The 20837-nt window shown below is 39.2% G+C and overlaps 1 long non-coding RNA gene across 1 annotated transcript; it reads right to left on the bottom strand.

The window, feature by feature from the left end:
• Positions 1–8050: 8050 nt before the first annotated feature.
• On the bottom strand, positions 8051–10781 carry LOC139643816 (uncharacterized). The gene is made up of 6 exons (XR_011695108.1): positions 10644–10781; positions 9939–10028; positions 9713–9826; positions 9189–9305; positions 8684–8762; positions 8051–8319 (listed from the first exon to the last, which is right to left on the bottom strand). It is a non-coding gene; the product is annotated as an uncharacterized lncRNA (long non-coding RNA).
• Positions 10782–20837: the final 10056 nt, after the last annotated feature.

Genomic DNA, 20837 nt, shown 5'->3' with positions numbered 1-20837 from the left:
TGTATTTTTACACATTTGCAGAACATTTGCATTTACAGGCTTTTGCTGTTGGGCAAAGAAAACTGATCCAAATTTTAAAAGAAATGTGTGTTTGACATAAAAAAGTTGAGCCAGAGAAGAAGAGTAAGAAGAGTATTAATCAAAAAGAGTCAGTCAGCAGACAGTAAAACATTCAGCAAACAAAGACACTAACAAAAAGGAGAGGAGAGGCAACAACTGAGAAACTCTCAACACTGAGCAAAGAAACAAACAAGGATTAAATATAAGCTGTTATAGTAGCCTGTAGGAGTCAACACACACACACACACACACACACACACACACACACCCAGCGCTGCAGTATCAAAAGTAAAAGTCGTCATTCTCTCAGTGTTAAATTATTGAAGCATTAACCTGTCAGAAGTATTTTAATGTTGTCGGTCTAACTGCTCCATATACTGTTGGGGAGTTTAAACTCTAACAATGCATCATTGCATGCATCATCCCCAAAGCTCTGGAACACACTACTTATAGATATCAGGGAAGCCAGCTCGCTAAATATTTTTAAAAGAAAGCTAAAAACTTCACTTTAGCCTTTTTGCACCTTGCTTCGCACTTATGCACTGCTGCACTTCTTTTAAAATGTTGTATTTTACTTGATTTTATGCATTCTATGTACTCTATTTCTTAACTTTATTTTTATTATTATTCAGTGGGTTTTATTTTCCATCTTATGTTATGCTCATTCTATGTCTATTTTCATGCATGTAATTTCTTTATTGTAAAGCACTTTGAGCTGCATTTCTTGTATAAAAGGTGCTATACAAATAAAGTTTATTATTATTATTATTATTATTATTATTATTATTATTATTATTATTATTATCATATTTTATGAGTTTATTGTATGTTTTGCATGTAAAACCTTATTCTGCAAAGTAACTAGTAACTCCAGCCAGCAGATAAATGTAGTGGAGGAAAAAGTAGAAAGTCTCACAGAATAGAACCTCAAAAATGTCTGTATATGTATGAAGAATGAACTTAATATCAAATATGTCTACTGTGTGAATTTTACCTGCTGTACATGAAAAGGAGTTCCAGACACTAAATCAAGAATCTACTCATTATAATGGACGGATATATGAACATGTGGATTTGAACCTGTCACAGGGTGAGGAGGGAGGTAAATGACGTCACTCCTAAACACTATAAATCCATTTTGAAGAAACGTTACCTGAAATTCATCATTCAGTATTTCAGAACCAGAGAATTTCTCCTCAGAAACAGAACGACTGTGTGAGCCGCGGTCTGGAGAAGAGATAAAGCTTCATTAGAAACCTGGAATGTGCTTTACTTTGATAGTTTGTCAGAATGACATTCACAACATATACAACTGAAGTAAAAGAAATCACTAAAAGCATATAAAATTAAACAATATGATACAAAATATAATTAGTGATAGTCTATATAGTACATATCTAAAACCAGAGCTTACAAAATGGCAAAGTGCAGAATAACAAGGAAATGCAATACTTGCAAGAGTTCAAATGTGATTAAAAATAAATTTAAAAAATCACCACAAGATTAAAAGTGGGAAATCAAAAACAATATTAAAAGCATGTCAATAAAGTGCTTTTGATTGGCCCACAGTTCCTTATCCACAGACTGACTCAGTGCAAGTCAACACATCTCAACTGTTCAGTTAGCATGTTGACCAGGTGGCTCCCTGCTCATATCTACATACTGCACAGAACATATTACATAGGTAACATGTTAGCATGATGCCACATTGTACATGAACACAGGATGACACACTGACTGACAGACAGATATATCAGCTCAGTGCTTAAGGCTTTAGATGAAGGATCTGCAGGCAGGGCCGGCTCTACACTACAGGGGGCCGAGGCAGAACTTTGTTTGGGACCCCCGTACCCCCCACACTGTAATAAAGGTTCCAAGTATACAAATGGTGTTAAAAGAGTTTCAATATTTGCAGTAGTTGAATTGCAAACAGTAATGCACGATGGAACACAAATATTACATTAACAAGTAAGGAAGAAAAGCGCGCTGGGCGTTCAACAAAGGTGGGGCGCACTACGCAGGAGGAGGGAGGTTGTTCCTCTCTCCCAATACAGCGGCTGCGTTCCATTTGGTAATGATTCCTCCTCATCTCCTCGTCTCCTCACCTCACATCTCCTCCTTAACTCCTCGGTCAAAGGTCAAGGGGGAGACGAGGAGAAGAGGCGAGGAGTAGAGGAAGCGAGTGAACCATGTCCTGTCAGTTGGAAGGTCCTCACATGCGCCACATTGAAGTGACGTTTGAAGTGTGGCGTTTGAGGCTCCTCGCACACAGTATCTCATTCCCCTCCAAGGATGACAGCTGTCTAGTTTTATCCACATAGAAACGTTTCACTAAGTTAACATTAATGTGTAATTCATCTCTGTCCGACCCTAATGAGCCACATCCTCATGGAGGCAGAACACCTAAAAAAAAATGTCTTAAGCTGACGTGTCTTCTGTGCTTTATCGTCGCATATCTTTACGACTTGGGTTAGGCAATGATCATGTAGCTCACAGCTCACAGCTCACAGCAATGAAACAAAGTTTTACTCTTTTTTTTATTCCCCTAACTGACCATAGATCTAGCTGTAAGAACATAATGTGCAACATAGACAATGAAATGCTGTTAATGAGGTTTAGTGGGAATTTATTCTCAGCAAAGAGAAACTCCATGGCAACACACATACAAACACAATTCATAAAAAAGATGAATACTGAATGAGAGACAAATCAAGGCTACTTACAACTGTGGATTTTATCTGTCATTTATCCTACACGTTTCTGACGGTATGGAGCTGGGTTTAGCCTACAGGCTACAGGCACATGAATCATCTTCAGTCTTTATTTCCGCATTGAGGAAAAACCTGAGTATCCCCTGGCCATGCCTTATTGGAGGACGGAGGTGAGGAGACAGGAAGGATCCTCCACGTGTCTTTTAACCAGTTGGAACATCCTTAATGATGGCGGCAAATATTTGGATGCTGGGTCAGCGAGGAGACGAGGCCGCGAGGATGGAGGAGAGGACCAAATGGAACGTACCTAGAGTCTCTCATCAAACAAGCTGGAGCAGTTTACAGTTACTTACAAGTGTATAACAGTAACTTACAGGCAATGGCCACCTGAAACATCTCAACTACAGCAGGTTGGGAGCCGGTGAGTTCAAAGGCGTGACGTCATCTGCTCTATATAAACAGCTGTTTATAACAGGACAACAGACCACTGGTCCTGATCAAGGTCCAACTGTTCTCTAACCCAGTCTGTAACATCTGTCCAGTCTTCACCAACCTGAAGGAACAGAACACCAATACAGCTGCAACCTGCAGAACGTGAGGCGGCCGGCTTCCCTCTTCCTTCACATGACTCCCATCAATGAAATTCTACATGAATTCTCCAAACTCCAGGACATCTGGCTCAGGCCCAAAAGCGACGCACTGCTGAGGAAACTTTGTGTTATTCCCCTTTACAGTCTCTGCCATTAACTAGACTGGACTCCAGAGACTTATGACTTCAGTTTCAATTTCATCCAACTCACAGAGGCAAAGGCCTACGCTGCTGTCCGTCTATCTGAGCTCCTGGTTCATCACCCTCTGTTTCCCCTCTCTCTCTTTCTCTCTCTCTCTGTCCATTCCCACATGGAGCAGCTTGGGCTGAGGAGACAAACTCTTTGTTCTTTGTCTGGTCAGTCAGGAGCTCAATGTCGATGTTTTCCTCTTGGCCTTGACCTGTACATCAGACAATAACAAGTGAGGACACACACACAGAAATTATATTTATAAAATGTTTCAAACTAGGAAAAGCAAATACCTTGTTGTTTGCTTGGGCAACAGCGTTGACAAGCGAATGCTACTAGAGCTGCTAGAACTGCTGCCACAACTCCAAAGAGACCAAACAATCCATGTTCTCTCTGCTCTGGATCCTCTGGTAGATCTGGGGCAGTTCCCATTTTCCCTGGAAAATAAAGCACAAGTATCCTGATCACACAGGATGTGTTTTTAGCAGCAGAGGTCAACCTTTTTCTTTTTCCAACGTGAGTGATGCTTTTTGTGAGCTGCTTTTGTGTTGCTTGGAGTCTTGCAGTTTTCCACTTTTGGCGCCTTTTTTGGAAGAGCTCCTTGAGCGCCCCAACTTGAAAAAAAAAAAAGTCTACTTCAACCAATGAGGCACCTACATCACCACTGAACTGTGAAAGGCCTTGTAGCAACAAAGAAAATGTCCAGTGATCAACTTGTAAGAAAGGAAAACATGTCTGTCTGCTTTTGGGAATATTTTGGATTTAGCTAAAATGACAAAGGTGAGACAGCCAACTTGAAGCTGTGAAGCTGTGTGAACCGAATGCCAACAGGAAGTTTATTTGAGTTCTGAGATTAAAGTCAGAATCTATTGACCTGTGAGAATAAAGTCAGAATTCTGCCACAGAAGGATCTGGCTCTCAGAAGTCAAATAAATTTGACTGAAGCTAAGTATTATGTTCAGATTTAATTTGTTTTAGATCATTTGTTGTCTTTAGTTGTTCATTACAGGTTTGGCTCAACTGGCCACAACAGATAACTGTGTGTGTTTATTTCAATGTTAAATAATGTTTGTAAAAAAAAACCTGTAATATAGTTATTTTAAAAATAGAAGTTCAAAGTGTCCTTCACTGATTGAAGAAAATAAAAAAACAGTCAGTTCAGGTATTCGGGTCACCAGCTATTGTTGGACAGTTGTTTATTTCCTGGTTTTGCAAATCCGACAGCATTGTAAATTCATACCTTTACATGAATTCATATCAGTATACATTAAAATAAGATATACCACCCAGTCCTAGTGGTAACAGTCCCCTCCTGCAGTAGAACTACAGTGGTAACCATGGTAACAGTCCCACCCTGCAGTAGTTTTTCTTTTAACTGAAGAAGCTGCTGAAATGAATCTAGTGAGGAAAGTTCTGCTGAGTTCTACTGAGTTCTACTCACCAGTGACATTGAGCGAACATACATGGAAGTTCCCTCCATAATCAGTGAACACTTCACACAGGTACTTTCCTGAGTCGTTAGTCCTGAGTCTGGACAGACGGAGCCTGATGGTTCCTTCTCTGAGTCTGTGTTCATCACATCGCACTCGTCCTGCAAACTGCTCATCTTGAGATTCTGGGTCTTCAACACCGTTTTCTAAATAATATAAAATATTTTCTTCAGTAGGAGACACCAGTAAACAATGGATGCTGAGTGAGGAGAGAGCCATGTTGGGTGGGGGTGGGAAGATCCATTCCATCGTCACGTTCCCGTTCTCCTCTGCCTGATAGGAGATCTGCTTCACATTCACAATGAATGTTCCTGTGGGAGAGAGAGAGGAAAGTGAGGAACAGAGAGACTGAGAGTGTTTACATGCTCACCAATACTCTGATATTAACCTGATTAAGGAAACACTCTGTCTATATAGGTTTTGTTGGAGAGTTTTAGTGTCCATGATGGTCTAAATGCTGTTTCAGAGGCTTTTCCACCTGACAAGCCTAACCAAAAGTCTACAGTCCAGTGTCAGTGTCTCTGGTGCCACCTTGTGGTGTCATCATGTTGTCTCCATCTACTGTATCTACATATCTGTCTAGAGATACGACTAGAAGATTAACTTAATTGATCCTGAAGAGGAAATTGGTTCGTTACAGAAACAAAGAATAGAGGTGTAGGTTGGAGAACAAGGATTAAAAAAAAGAGTAAAAAGGTGCTAAAGTATAGAAAGGAAAATGTAATTCATGATATCAGTAATAAATACAATGAAATTAAAGCAATAATTGTCATCATGATACTAATAAGGAGTTTCTACTTGAAGAGAATTCTGGCTCTGTTGCTGTTGGCAGAGAGAAAGACAAAAAGGCTGTGAGGGTAATGAAGTGAGAAAATCTGTTAGTGAGGCTGAAAATATCTTTATATTTCTGGATAATGAATTGAAGGTGGAAGCTGACCGCAGACACAGGATGTGAGGAAGAGCAGCAGCAGGATCCAGATCATCTTCTCCCTGTGAGAGCAGAGGACAGAGGGGGAGGAGTCACAAACTCATCTTGAGGTCTGGTCTCTCAAGACTGGTAACACCTTAGCAACCCCTGTCTACCACCTAGCAACCATCTAGTAACACCTTAGCAACCCCTGTCTATCACCTAGCAACCACCTCGTAACATCATACTGCTTCAACCACTGTAGCATGTAGAGTCGAAAATATCAAACTTATAATTTGGTAAAGGCATATAAATATTAATATTTTGATCAAGAGATCAAATTACACTCATAGGGGCACCACCTTCGTAAATGAAGGACCTTTACTCATACTAATCCGTCATCGATCTAAAGATTCTGAGATCTTTCCAGTTCAGGGATTACTTTTCTCTGCAGGTAAGGAAACACATGACAACTTCTCTGCAATAGATGGGAATATTTATTTAACGATCCAAGTATAACCATATTCAATGAAATAAGCAATAGGCTATAAGTCACTGATATTGATCACCAGAATGAAATACGGAAACTATAGACTAAAATAGGCATGGAATGTAATGAAACAAAATAAGGATGAAAGGAAAATGATAATGAAATGTAAGAATAAGAATTGGCAGCAGTAAATGGAGGTATGTATGGATCAATTAAGCAGAGGAACGAGGCGGAGAGCTACGGGACGACTAAACTATGAAAGCCTAACTTTCTTGACCTATTTAATTTAAATCTAAGCTTTTGCATCAACACTCAGCAGTAAAGACGTGGATAGTCAGAGCCTACTTTGTTCAGTTGGGAGGTCTTGCCGGTCGGGTTGTCTGGTCACGCTGAGCTCGGAGAGACGGACTCGGCGTGGCCTGTTACCTGGCAACGGCAGACGCTGGATGGAACAGCTGGTCTCTGGTACTATCGTCACGTCGAGACGAGCCTACGGCTCACTCAAAGCTGTAGGTCGACAGGCCCCGGGATGCAGAACACTGTGACGATGTTGCAACAGTGTTGGCTGCTGGATGGAGTTGACGTTTCTAGCTCTTCTAACTGTTGTAAAGTCTAAATAATCTCGTTCCTAAATAGCTTTGAAAGCAATCTTCGCTTGGCCAGGCGTTGATAACTTCTTAACTATTAGATGCGAGGTTCAAACTTCTTGCAAGCAATTCTTACGTTCATCTGGAGAAGACGTCTCTAACTCCAGGCTCAAACTCTAAGTTTCACTAAAGGCGAATTGCAGCTAAAATTGTTGTTCTTGGAGGAAACCAGCAGGTTTCTTGGTGAGAGCGGAATGTTGAACACGAATGTTGAACTGCGAACAAGGCCAGATAAGAAAGTTTTATAGATCTTTGAATTTTCAGGCATGGTTTGCCATGCAAATCACGCTTCGCGCTCTTTTTCTGTTACGCCTTGTTTACTAATTAATTTATTTGTTTGAGAAGGTTCCAATGAAAATGAATGTAAAGGGGAATTCTTCCTCTAGTCTTTTTAATTTTATTTTGAGATCTATTACTAAGTGATCTTAATAAAGATTTCCCTTTAAAGTAATACACAGGTATTTTACATCTCCACCAATTACTGTTGTCAATTGATCAAAATAATAAAAACCTGAGAACTTACATTCGAATTTATATAGCTAGCACATCAATATAAGGACCTCAAACAAACCTTCATAGCCTAATCTATGACTATACAGTCTTCACCAAGTTAACTCATATATGTAACTTGTGTTTCTAACTGTGTGACTAGTGTGAAAAGACAATTTATCCATTTAATACAATTAAACTTGGTCGATATTATACTGACATGTCATAGCTATAAATGACCACATGGTGGCAGTGTGGTATCATGCAAAAGAGAGAGAGAGCGATATAATTGCAATTATTTCCTCAACTAAAGTAAATAACATTGTGGGTGCATACAATTCACTACTACTTAAACAACTTCAATATATATATAGTTGATACATTTAGCCTATACTTCCAGATACAAAATAAACTCATTAAAAACATTTTGGGAAGCATATGGTTGAAAGTAGGTTTAAAGAAGAATTTGGTAAGTGGACAGATTTATGACAGTCCTGTTTCAGAGAGGGGGTAGTGATGAGACTCTGGTAAGTGTCACCAGCCGTCTGTTGTTCCTTCGTGTTGACACATTGGTATCTCTGTTCTCACCCAATGGTGACTGTCCCTTTTGATTAATCAGAACAGTCTGATACTCCCAATGAAGAAAGGAGGATGATTCCCTATATCCATAGGTGTGGAAGGTATGGGTGTGTAAGTGTATAGTTCATTAGTGTTCCTGAGTCCTTGGGTCCTTCTCCTCCTGATGGCTGGAAGATAAAGGTCATTAACTGTGGAATGTGTGAGAAAGTTTCAAACCTCTTCGCAGTATCCTGTTGTTAATCCCCAAGAGCTTTTGGGGAGACATCTCCTGCTATCAGATACCACTTCTGAAGCTGGGGTTGTGTCAGATAGACACCTTTATGGCCAGTTGTTGAGGCCATTTGGTGTTGATTCAAGAAAGCCACAGAAAGGTTGGGGCTTTCTCCAAAGGTCTCACTGGTATCACTACAAAGCCCATTGGTCAAAAGAGTGCAGCTTGAACACTGTTACGACCAGAGTGATTGTTTTGTATTTAATTTGTAGCTGTAAAGTAAAATGTAAAGTAAAATGTGTTGTTGTACATTTACACACCATAAATATGGAGTTCAGGTCTGTTTGAAGCTCCTGGACAGACTGACCACTGGGAACCTCTGACCTCTCCTGGTGGACTCTGGAGAAAACATGATGTATTAGGTCATATAATGTCTCACACACACACACACACACACACACACACACACACACACACACACGGTTAAAGGTGACTATGTTCTGTCATGATGGATCCTAGTAGAAACACAATGGGGCTCATTCACAAACAGTGCGTACGCACAAATCTGTGCCTAAACCATGCGTACGAACGTTTTACGCACAAATCCGGGATTCATCAATATTTTCTTACCTGAATTTGTTCGTATTCTGCGAACAAATTCAGTTTCTCATTATTTTGAGATACTAAGTCATTATTTTGAGAAAGTTTCTCATTATAATGACTCACAGGATCTTTTTTTTACATCACACTGGCGGAAATGGGCTTCCATAGTCCTCTGTTCAGTAGAATCGAATAATAACAAACTCATCTGTTTTCAATTCTTACCTTTGCTCAGTAGAGTGCTGTCCATCTTTGAAATGAATAGGATGACCCATAGACTCATTACTCTTCATGGACACACAGCTGGGTACAGGGGAGTCTGCTCTCTCCAGCTGGGTCCTGCTAAGGGTTGATAAAACAGGGGTGGTGGCAGTAAAAATGTTAGAGAAGCAGGGTTCTGACTAGTAGGTTGCCAGTTTGAATCCCAGTACCGACTTTGAAAGTCAGAGTGAATATGTAACTCTTTCTCCACCCTGTGCAACTACCACCAATTAGACCTTGAGCAAGGATCTCAGCCCCCAGACTGTTCTGGTAGAGCTGCTCAGTGACCAACAGCAGGAGACTGTGGTTGTACTGAGCAGCTCTGGTATGAATATCTGTAATTGTATGGATGTGAAGCAGAGCAATGCTGCAAAAGAGCATGTATGTAAGGTACAACCTTTCTGGTTAAATACAGTAATTGTTAAAAATAAGAGGATATATAGATAGATTATTATTAGTTACATGTTTTAATGCAAATAACAACTTACTTCTTGTCTGATAAATGCTGTCTTTTAAAATGAGTAAAGGCGTCCTTGGACCGGTCACTCTTCATGGACACACAGCTGGGTACAGGGGAGTCTGGTCTCTCCTGCTGGACTGGGCTTCAACACAACAGAGACAGAGCTTTTACTCTGAATAATGATGGGTTAATGATTTCACTGCTGAGCTCTGAGATGGAGAACAGTCATGGACAGTTGGAGATCCTCATCTTACCTCTTAGCTTTGGTCTGGCTGTCCGGCTGAGTGGTTTTAGAGGGAGGGAGCCCCTCCTCTCTCTCCTCAGACTCATAGTAGAGGCAACACCTTTACACAAACACACTAGGTTGAATCATTACAACAATGTTTCCGTCACAGGATATATTATTTCAATTGCTGTGATCATTCATGTCAGTAACATGTCACAAATACATTAAGTGCACAAAATATTAAAATATAACTTCTCTTTCCATCACATAGACTGAGCAGGTAAAGGACTTTTAAGCCTCTAGGAAAATTGAGATGGACGTTACAAAAGGGGTTTGAGTGAAACAAAGTGTATCTCAGTATTGGTAAGATGGTTGTGTTTTGTACACTTGAAGTATTTACAGTGGAAATGCACCTCAGTCAAGCTGATCCAAGCTGTCAGACCAGTTCTGAGACTCCCTGCATTTTTTACAAGCTGAGAACTGGTGCTCACTCTACCTGGCAACCACTAACAGTAATACATGTAAATCATTCTCATATCATTGTCTTCAAAGTCAGACAGAAATGTTGTAATTTCTTCTAATGAATATTTATATTTGCAAGCATCAAATAGACATTTTGAAAAACCCTATCACCATCATCTCAAGCAAATCTGCTATACTGTTATACAACACAATGTGATATGAGCCAGCATATTCATCAAACATTAATAATGTTCCCTGGTAGGATCCTTACCTGGTGAACTCACAACCAGATCAAGTCAAAGACACTTTCCACCTTCATCTGTAGAGGAAACATTGAGAGAGAAGACGCTGCTTATTCTCCTTCGTCAGTCTGTCTATTGATCTGAGGCTGCTGTCACAACCTCATAACTTAAGTGTCAAAGTCTAGAAACATCAGTATGACATCAGACCAGTCGAACCTGTTGCCAAACCTGTGGAAAAATTACAGATCAGGTAGTTCTGCTCTGTGTCCACTAGATAGAGCACATTAACCTTGTCATCTACACTGAACTAAAATAAACAGGTGCCTCACTATAGAACAGGATAATCATTAAAAACACAACAAGTGGAATTTCAGTTCAAGATTGTATCATGTTATTTGATTTTTATTACATTATGGGCTTTATAACATTTGATTTTATTACATTATGGTGAATTATTATGGTTTGGTCAATTACTATGCTTTTGGGCTTTTACAGGAACAGATGGATATTTTTGTAGAAAATAAAAATGTACCACTGACTCACAAGGAACAATTAGTGGACTGGATGGATCAGAAAACTGTCAAATGACAATAATAAACTAGAAATGACAATTTTTTCTGAAGAAAATTGAAGCTTGCTGTCTTTGCAACAGTCCCTTAGACTTGGTGTTTCCTAGCGTTGCTAAGTGGTGGCTAGTGTTTAGCAGTAGGATAAGTAGTAGTAGTTGTAGTAGTAGTAGCAGCAGTAGCAATAGTAGTAGTAGTAGCAGTATTAGTAATAGTAGTAGAAGTAGTAGCCCTATCACTTGCAGTAGGTCACAGAGGGCCAACCCTAACCCTAACATAACACAACAGCACCGGAGGCATCAACAGTGTCATGAATAGGACACCAGGGGGAGCTCTGCTGACATTGCTTCTTTAACATGTCAGTGAAATATGACAGTAGACATGACATTATCATATCAAACCATGATGACAACAGCACTGTCTCTCATGTGATATTGGCTAAATAAGGACAGGGAAACTCAGCTCTCACATAATGACAAATCAGGAATATTCAGCTTCACATCCACAGCTGTTTATATAATTACAGTCAATAGTTGGCCTCTCTCTCTCTCTCTTTCTCTCTCCCTCTCTCTCTCTCTCTGTGCATGTGTGTTTAATATATACTAATACTATATGACGCTACGCTTCCATTTATCACAGTGTAGAACATTAGTCACCCTGCTTTAAAAAATACTAATGGGACAAACTGTGGGTGAGTTTACCTGTACACAGAGAGAGAGCGAGAGAGAGAGAGAGAGAGATGGAGAGAGAGAGGGAGAGAGAGAGAGAGAGAGAGGGAGAGGTTTAGTAGAGCTAGCTTCCGTTTATATGAAGGTAGAGACTGCCGTCCAAAGTTCATCATCTTGTTCACAAAACACAATTCTGCTAGCTCAGTCTAGTTGTTGTAAAACATTCGGCTGCAATATTTTTTTTTGTCAGTATATTAACAGCATAAAACTGTTAAACAGCGGAGATAGCTGGTGGCCGGTAATCATAATCAGCCGTCATCAGTCCGCATTAAGTCTGCTGTAGACTCATCATTTGAAGAATAAAAGTCCATACATCCATAACTCCGTGGAAGTGTTCGAAGCGGTCCAAAGTTACAGTCAGTCCCTTCTAACTCTCTCCCCCGATTCCACCGGAGCAGACGGGACATAGCAGCGGCTCTGTGCTGCACTGTTTCTACAATATTCACTGAAACATGAGGAGCATCCCAAAACTAACTCCTTCTCTCCTTCTCTCCCTCCAACGTTCCTCCACTACCTCCTTTCCTCTTCTACTTTCTCCTCTACCTCCTTTCCTCCAAAATGTCAACTTTTCATGAACTAAGAAGCTTGTCTTTAGCAGATGAACATGCAATTCTGAGTCTATCCAGTTTGTTTTGAAAAGGTTTCAGAAACCCAAGGCTCGCAGGATTTTAGAGGAACATGTAACCCTTCAGTTGAAGATAAAACATGAAAATTACAAAAATTTGAGTGGAGAGGTTGAGAGGTTTCCACAGCGAAATATTTCCGGTGACCGTAGAATGACCATGGGTGGTAGAGGAGTGCAGAGGAAAGACATGAAGCCGGGTAGAAAAGACTTGTCAGGTCTACTGCCTCGTGTCTCACTGTCTGTCCTTTCCTTCCAGGCTGAAGAGCGTGCAATGGAAGCAGCTGTGGTGAAACAGGAGGTTCTGGGTCCTCTGTGAGGACGACCAGCTTGAAAGTACTCTGTACACAAAATGCTCTTTTCATTTTAGATAATCGACTCATCGTTGTTCTGTTTAAAAAATAATGTTTATCACATGGTGTTGGTGTGTTTGTTACTGCTGATAACTGCACAGTGTTGATCCAGTGTTTGATGAAATAAACTTGTACATGCAGGTGAGTAGAAATGCATTTAAATCTAGTATATCTCATTACACTTTCTTCAACAAATCTATGAAAACAACTTTTAAATTTAAAATATTTAAAAATTTTGCTGCACAATGTCAAAATGCAGGAAATAAGATGAAACTGTAATGATCCTTGTGGGGAAACCAGGTCACTGAAGCGGCAAATAGTAACAGGATACAGCAAGAAAAATAGAATATGAATAAGAATAGAGCAAATGGGGGCATTAAACATGCTGTCTGTTATCCTTAATAAATATATTCATATCACAGATGTACATAAAGCACAGAATCAAACTAGAAAATATTACTTCCTGGATGAGCGACACATGATCGACCAATCAAAGCGGGCTGAGGGATTTAGGACTTTTCTCTGATGCTGCAGTCAAGTCATGTTAATGAGTTTTATCCTTTTTCATTTTCTGTTTCATACTGCACATTTTCTCAAAACTATATTCTCACAAAGTATGTGTTTTTCGTTTGTTTTTTTCCTCAAATCATTTACTTCTACTTTGTCAATACTCTCTTCATGCTGTAATCCAGACGTTTTTCATACTGTCACTTGTACATTTCTACTCAAGTTCTAGTATTGAAATTGTCGACTGTGTATGCCCGGTTCTTATCTATGTTCCATTATGTGTTGTCTTTGCTGAATCATATTACTGTTTGCTGCTGCAACAACCCAGTTTCACCGCAGGGATCATTAATGGATAAATCTGTTTATTTTCAACCTGGGCCTTATTGTCCTGGTTTGACGACTGATTGTGTTCAAATTATCACTTACTTCACTGTAGAGCTTTGTGTAGCTCCAGGTCACTGGTATGGGGCGCCAACTTACCTTGTGAATTTCACAGCATGAAATGCATTTTCATCAACAAAATCCAAAAACACCTTGTTTAATTTTGTCCACAAAATGTAGAAAAAACTTAATTTCTTGCACAAAATTTAGTTTTTGGCTTTTAATTTCCTGGACGAAAATGAATAATAATAATAATAATAAACTTTATTTATAAGAACAAAGAAACTACATGAGTATAACAAAGAAATTACATGCATGAAAATAGACACAGAATGAGCATAATGGAAAATAAAACCCACTGAATAATAATAAAATATAAAGTTAAGAAATAGAGTACATAGGATGCATAAAATCAAGTAAAATACAACATTTTAAAAGAAGTGCAGCAGTGCATAAGTGTGAAGCAAGTGCAAAAAAAAAGAGTTTAAGGCCTGTCTCAGGAAAGTCATAGCTAGTTAAAGGCTAAAGCGAAGAGATAAGTTTTTAGCTTTCTTTTAAAAATATTTAGCAAGCTGCTTCCCTGATATCTATAGGCAGTGTGTTCCAGAGCTTTGGGGCAGAACTGACAAAGGCTGCATCCCCGATTTTCTTTTGGCTGTTGCTGGGAACCTCCAATAAACCAGCAGCAGATGATCGCAATGTTCTTGACGACAAGTAGTGAACAAGGGAGTTAGCAATGTAGCTTGGTCCTAGCCCATTAAGGGCTTTGTATATAAGGAGGAGGAGCTTAAAATCAATTCTAAATGTTACAGGAAGCCAGTGTAGAGCAGCTCTTCGTTCTGGTTAATAGCCGAGCTGCAGAGTTTTGAATGAGCTGAAGTCTCTCAGTGTTTTTTTTCAGGAGACCAGTAAAAAGTGCGTTACAGTAATCAGCTTGAAATAAAGGCATGAATCAGTTTTTCAGCATCTTTTTTATTTATAAATGGTTGTATTTTAGCTATGTTTCTAAGGTGGAAAAATGATGTTTTCGTCACCTTGTTAATGTGGGACTTGAAGCATAGATCTGAATCTAGGATAACACCAAGACTTGTAACCTCAGATTTAATCCAGGGAGTCAATCTTCCCAGATTATTAAACAGCATTTCCCTTTTTGTTTTAGGCTAGTAGGATTTCAGTTTTGTCCTTGTTTAACTTTAAAAAAAAATTGCTCATCCATTTATTTATTACCAAAAGACAGGTAGTAATGGATGTTTATGGCTGCAGCATCATTTGGTTCAGCAGAGATGTACAGTTGCGTGTCATCTGCATAACTATGGAAACATACACTGTGCTCTCTAATGATGTCACCAAGTGGCAGCATGTATAGTGAGAATAATAGTGGAACAAGGCAGCTCCCTTGTGCAACAGATGTCATGTTTCTCAGACACATGATCTCCAAGACTGACGTAAAACTTTCTCCATTTGATGTATGTTTTGAACCAGTTTAACACACAGTCAGAAAGACCAACCAACTGTTGAAGACAATTGATTAAGATATCATGGTCAATCATATCAAATGCTGCACTTATGTCTAAGAGGACAAGAAGTGAGACCTTATTTTCATCAGAATTTAGCCTGAGGTCGCTGATTATTTTAGTAAGAGCAGTTTCAGTGCTGTGGAATGTAGAGGTCTTCACGGGTCTACCCGGACCCTAGGATCCAAGACCCGACCCGGGACCTGTACGGGTTCGGGTCCACGTTTTATTATGGTCAATCGGGTCCGGGTTGGGTCCCATTCTATTACCGCGGGTCCTGGGGCTGTTAATATCATAATATAATAATATAATAATATCATTATGTGTAATACCCAAGTGGATCTGAGAAGACCCGTGATCAGCGCTGATCACGTGACGAGACGAGAAAAAAAACTTTGAGCAGCGCCAGCGAGTCGGAGTGGAGGAAAGGCGCAAGATGGATACCTTCTTCACTGTGGTGAAAAATAAGCTAAAAACCATTGTTTTAATCATCCATTTAACATGCAATTTAATTTCCTTGTTCCTTGTTCCTTTCCTTAGCCTGTTGTAGCTACGTAGCCAAGTAGCTGCTAGATTCCATTATGGAGCCTCACTGTCATCTACTGGACAAACTGTAGAAGGGCACAACTTGGCAAGTCAGAAACTTGGCTGTTATTTTGATCTCCTTTTATTAGGCTACCATATGTTGTATCCGACATGATAAACGTTTTTAGCAGTAGAACAGCATTTTTAGTAGCAATTTTAATTACCGGGTTTATCGGGTCCATAAAACGGATGGGTCTCGGGTCTCTCTCCTCTCGGACATGCACTGGGTCAGGTCTGTAATATCTCGGGCAAAAACGGGTCGGTATATATATATTTTAAAAAATGATCGGGTCCAATCTGATCTCGGAACGAATCTCCCGGGTCCATTAGGGTTCGGGTCCATCATTTTGGACCCGTGAAGACCTCTAGTGGTATGTTCTAAAGCCTGATTGAAATTCCTCCAGGATATAATTTTCTTTAAGAAAGGAGTTTATTTGCACTGAAACTACCTTTTCAAGTATCTTACTAATGAATGGAAGGTTGGATATCGGCCTATAACTGGTCAGTGCATTACCATCTAGGTTGGGTTTCTTTAGTAGGCCTAAGGGTTTTAGAACAGCTGTTTTGAAGGCATCTGGGAAGATGCCTGTTTGAAGGGATGTATTTATAATCTTCAGGACATGACTTGAAACACTATCGAACACCCGCTTAAAAAATGCTATAGGCACAGGGTCAATACATGAGGTGGAGGAGTTCCACTCGGTGACAGTCTTGCAAAGCTCAGTTGATGTAATACAAGTGAATTTTCCCATGATTACATCTTTTTTACAGGGTTTGCTGAGGTCATCTGTGTTTACATCAGCAGCAATGCTGGTTCTAATTGAAGTTATTTTGTTATTGAAGAACAATGCAAGTTCTTCACAATTTGATGCAGAGAACTGCAGACGGGTGGGGGCAGTGTTGATTAGCTGGTCAATAGTGGAGAATAATATTCTAGAGTTTCCAGCATTATCTGTATTAATCTTGGAAAAGTAATTTTTTCTTGCAAGATGTATTGCTTTGTTATAGATGAAGATGCTATTTTTATTTCATGGATGAAATAAGCTTAAATTTAATTAAATTATTGATTGATTATTTATTGATTCATGCATTATTTATGAAATTATTTATCTAGATTTATACAAATGTTTTAGCATTATCAAAGTGTATTTTGTGGCACAGAATTCATTTCGTCAAACACGTAGCAAGTATTTGGCGGATGAAATGAAGGAAACGCTTGGTGCATCAAGGCCCTGAGACAGACTTTCTCCAGCATTAAACAAAATCAACACTGCTCCCACATAGAGCTGCATGACCTGCCATTCATAAAAGTAATCATTTCTTAAACTCAGAGAATCACTTCAGTGTTTTTTTTTATAGTTACATAGTTCCCTCTGTATAGGAAAAATGAGATTAAACACACTACCGCAGGAATGTAATTAAAAGTTAGTCCAACATGAATATGTGTAATTGAAAGCAAAAGGAATACATATAACACCATTTTTCAGAAGGTGACCATGCAGAGGTTGGATCATTCTCAGCTGCTGTCAGCTCAGTTTCAGATCTGGACTTCTGAAGCCTTCAGCCAACAGACTGCAGCCTGACAGCTGATCTGCATCCACAGCAATCTAACAACCTGATGTACAAAGGAAATACATCATGCTGCAAAACTTTGTGTTTGGAGTAGAAACAACAACCAAATCAGTGTCTGTATTTATTCCTGAAATATAACAATATATTCAGGGGGAAAATGGAGATGCACTTGATGATGTAACATGGACACACACTTCACCAAAAGCACAAAACGCCAAAAGATGATAAACAGCAACAAAGTCTAAGATATTTAAAACATGACAGATTTCAATCATTGTGCTTTTACGCACACACAAGTTTTAGTATTAAATAATAGTGAAATAACCAGAATGGATAAGATTTGTTTAATGTCAAATGTCGATACTTTTATGCACACAATCATCTCCTCATTTATACAACTATGGAACAAGATGTTCGTTGATTTTAATCACGTTAAGTAAAAAAAACCCTTTTATTGTCATTCAGCCATATACAGTGCTCAGTATACAGACAAACGAAATGTTGTTTCTTCGGGACCATAGTGCAACAGGACAATATGATACACAAGACTACAATACTACAATACACTATGTGACATTCAAATAACATTTCGACTAGTTTAGTGCAGTGGACAAGATAGTGTAAGCACAATATAATAGTAATTACTATATAATTAATATATACACACACACAAATATTAAAAAATATATATATATGTATATATACACATATATACATATATATGTATGTGTATATATATACAGTTGTGCTCATAAGTTTACATACCCTGGCAGAATTTGTGATTCTTTGGCCATTTTTCAGAGAATATGAATGATAACACAAAAACTTTTTTTTCACTCATGGTTAGTGGTTGGGTGAAGCCATTTATTGTCAAACAACTGTGTTTACTCTTTTTAAATCATAATGACAACAGAAACTACCCAAATGACCTTGATCAAAAGTTTACATACCCCAGTTCTTAATACCGTGTATTGCCCCCTTTAACATCAATGACAGCTTGAAGTCTTTTGTGGTAGTTGTGGATGAGGCTCTTTATTTTCTCAGATGGTAAAGCTGCCCATTCTTCTTGGCAAAAAGCCTCCAGTTCCTGTAAATTCTTGGGCTGTCTTGCATGAACTGCACGTTTGAGATCTCCCCAGAGTGACTCAATGATATTGAGGTCAGGAGACTGAGATGGCCACTCCAGAACCTTCACTTTATTCTGCTGTAGCCAATGACAGGTCGACTTGGCCTTGTGTTTTGGATCGTTGTCATGTTGGAACGTCCAAGTACGTCCCATGCGCAGCTTCCGGGCTGATGAGTAAATGTAAATTTTCCTCCAGTATTTTCTGATAACATGCTGCATTCATCTTGCCATCAATTCTGACCAAGTTTCCTCTGCCTTTGTAGCTCACACATCCCCAAAACATCAGCGATCCACCTCTGTGTTTCACAGTAGGAATGGTGTACCTTTCATCATAGGCCTGGTTGACTCCTCTCCAAATGTAACATTTATGGTTGTGTCCAAAAAGTTCAATTTTGGTCTCATCACTCCACATGACTTTGTTCCAGAAGTTTTGAGGCTTGTCTCTGTGCTGTTTGGCGTATTGTAAGCGGGATGCTTTGTGGCATTTGCGTAGTAATGGCTTTCTTCTGGCGACTCGACCATGCAGCCCATTTTTCTTCAAGTGCCTCCTTATTGTGCATCTTGAAACAGCCACACCACCTTTTTTCAGAGAGTCCTGTATTTCAGCTGAAGTTATTTGTGGGGGTTTTCTTGCATCCCGAACAATTTTCCTGGCAGTTGTGGCTGAAATTTTTGTTGGTCTACCTGACCATGGTTTGGTTTCAACAGAATCCCTCATTTTCCACTTCTTAATTAGAGTTTGAACACTGCTGATTGGCATTCTCAATTCCTTGGATATCTTTTTATATCCCTTTCCTGTTTTATACAGTTCAATTACCTTTTCCCACAGATCCTTTGACAATTCTTTTGCTTTCCCCATGACTCAGAATCCAGAAACGTCAGTGCAGCACTGGATGAAAGATGCAAGGGTCTGTCAGGAGCCCAGAAACTCACTGACCTTTTATACACACACACTGATTACAAGCAAACAGATCACAGGTGAGGATGGTTACCTTTAGTAGCCATTCAAACCCGTTTGTGTCAACTTGTGTGCATGTTATCAGGCCAAAATCTCCAGGGTATGTAAACTTTTGATCAAGGTCATTTGGGTAGTTTCTGTTGTCATTATGATTTAAAAAGAGTAAACACAGTTGTTTGAGAATAAATGGCTTCACCCAACCACTAACCATGAGTGAAAAAAAAGTTTTTGTGTTATCATTCATATTCTCTGAAAAATGGCCAAAAAATCACAAATTCTGCCAGGGTATGTAAACTTATGAGCACAACTGTATGTGTGTGTGTATATATATATATATGTGTGTGTGTGTATATATATGTATATATATATATATATATATATGTGTGTGTGTGTGTGTGTGTGTGTGTGTACACAACAACACATCCTTCCAAATGCCAGACTATCATGTGCTATAAGCAGCAGAGGTGAACAAGCAGCGTACACAGCGTGCAGTTGGCATGCTGACTGCAGAAATGTCCCCCAGAGCTGTTGCCTGTGAATTGAATGTTCATTTCACTACCATAAGCCATCTCCACTGTCGTTTCTGAGAATTTGGCATTACATCCGACCGGCCTCACAACCACAGACCACGTGTACCCACGCCAGCCCAGGACCTCCACATCCAGCTTCTTCACCTGTGAGATCGTCTGAGACCAGCCACCCGGACAGCTGATGCAACAGCTGGTTTGCACATTTTAGAGTGGCCTTTTATTGTGACCAGCCCAAGGCACACCTGTGCAATCATCATGCTGTTTAATCAGCATCTTGATATGCCACACCTGTCAGGTGGATGGATTATCTTGGCAAAAGAGAAGTGCTCACTAACACGGATTTAAACAAATTTGTGCACAAAATTTGAGGGAAATGAGCCTTTTGTGTGCATAGAAAAAGTCTTAGATCTTTTATTTCAACTCATGAAAAATGGGAGCAAAAACAAAAGTGTTGCGTTTATATTTTTGTTCAGTATAATACAGTACAATATAATTTAACATACTATAATACTTTAACATAATTACAATACAATATAATAATTAGAATAATATATATATATGTATATATAAGATAAGAATATAATACTGATATAATGTAATAAATATCCTACACACTTTTAGGGGAGAAAAAGAAAGAAAGAAAGAAAGAAAGAAAGAAAGAGTTCCAGCAAAAGCAATAGGGTTCCAGCACTACGTGCATGGACCCCTAAATATAAGAATATAGGCTACATAAGGCTCTATAAAGTGACAGCAGCAAAGGACAAGTCTGTCTGCAGTCTGT

This window comes from Centroberyx affinis, unplaced genomic scaffold, assembly GCF_046629955.1.
Source record: "Centroberyx affinis isolate AG114_WGS23_722 - 3 ecotype Tasmania unplaced genomic scaffold, CSIRO-AGI_Caff_v1 ptg000655l_1, whole genome shotgun sequence".
NCBI classification, from domain to species: domain Eukaryota; kingdom Metazoa; phylum Chordata; class Actinopteri; order Beryciformes; family Berycidae; genus Centroberyx; species Centroberyx affinis.
Note: the sequence above shows the minus strand (reverse complement) of the source record. Positions and strands in the feature narration are given on the sequence as shown.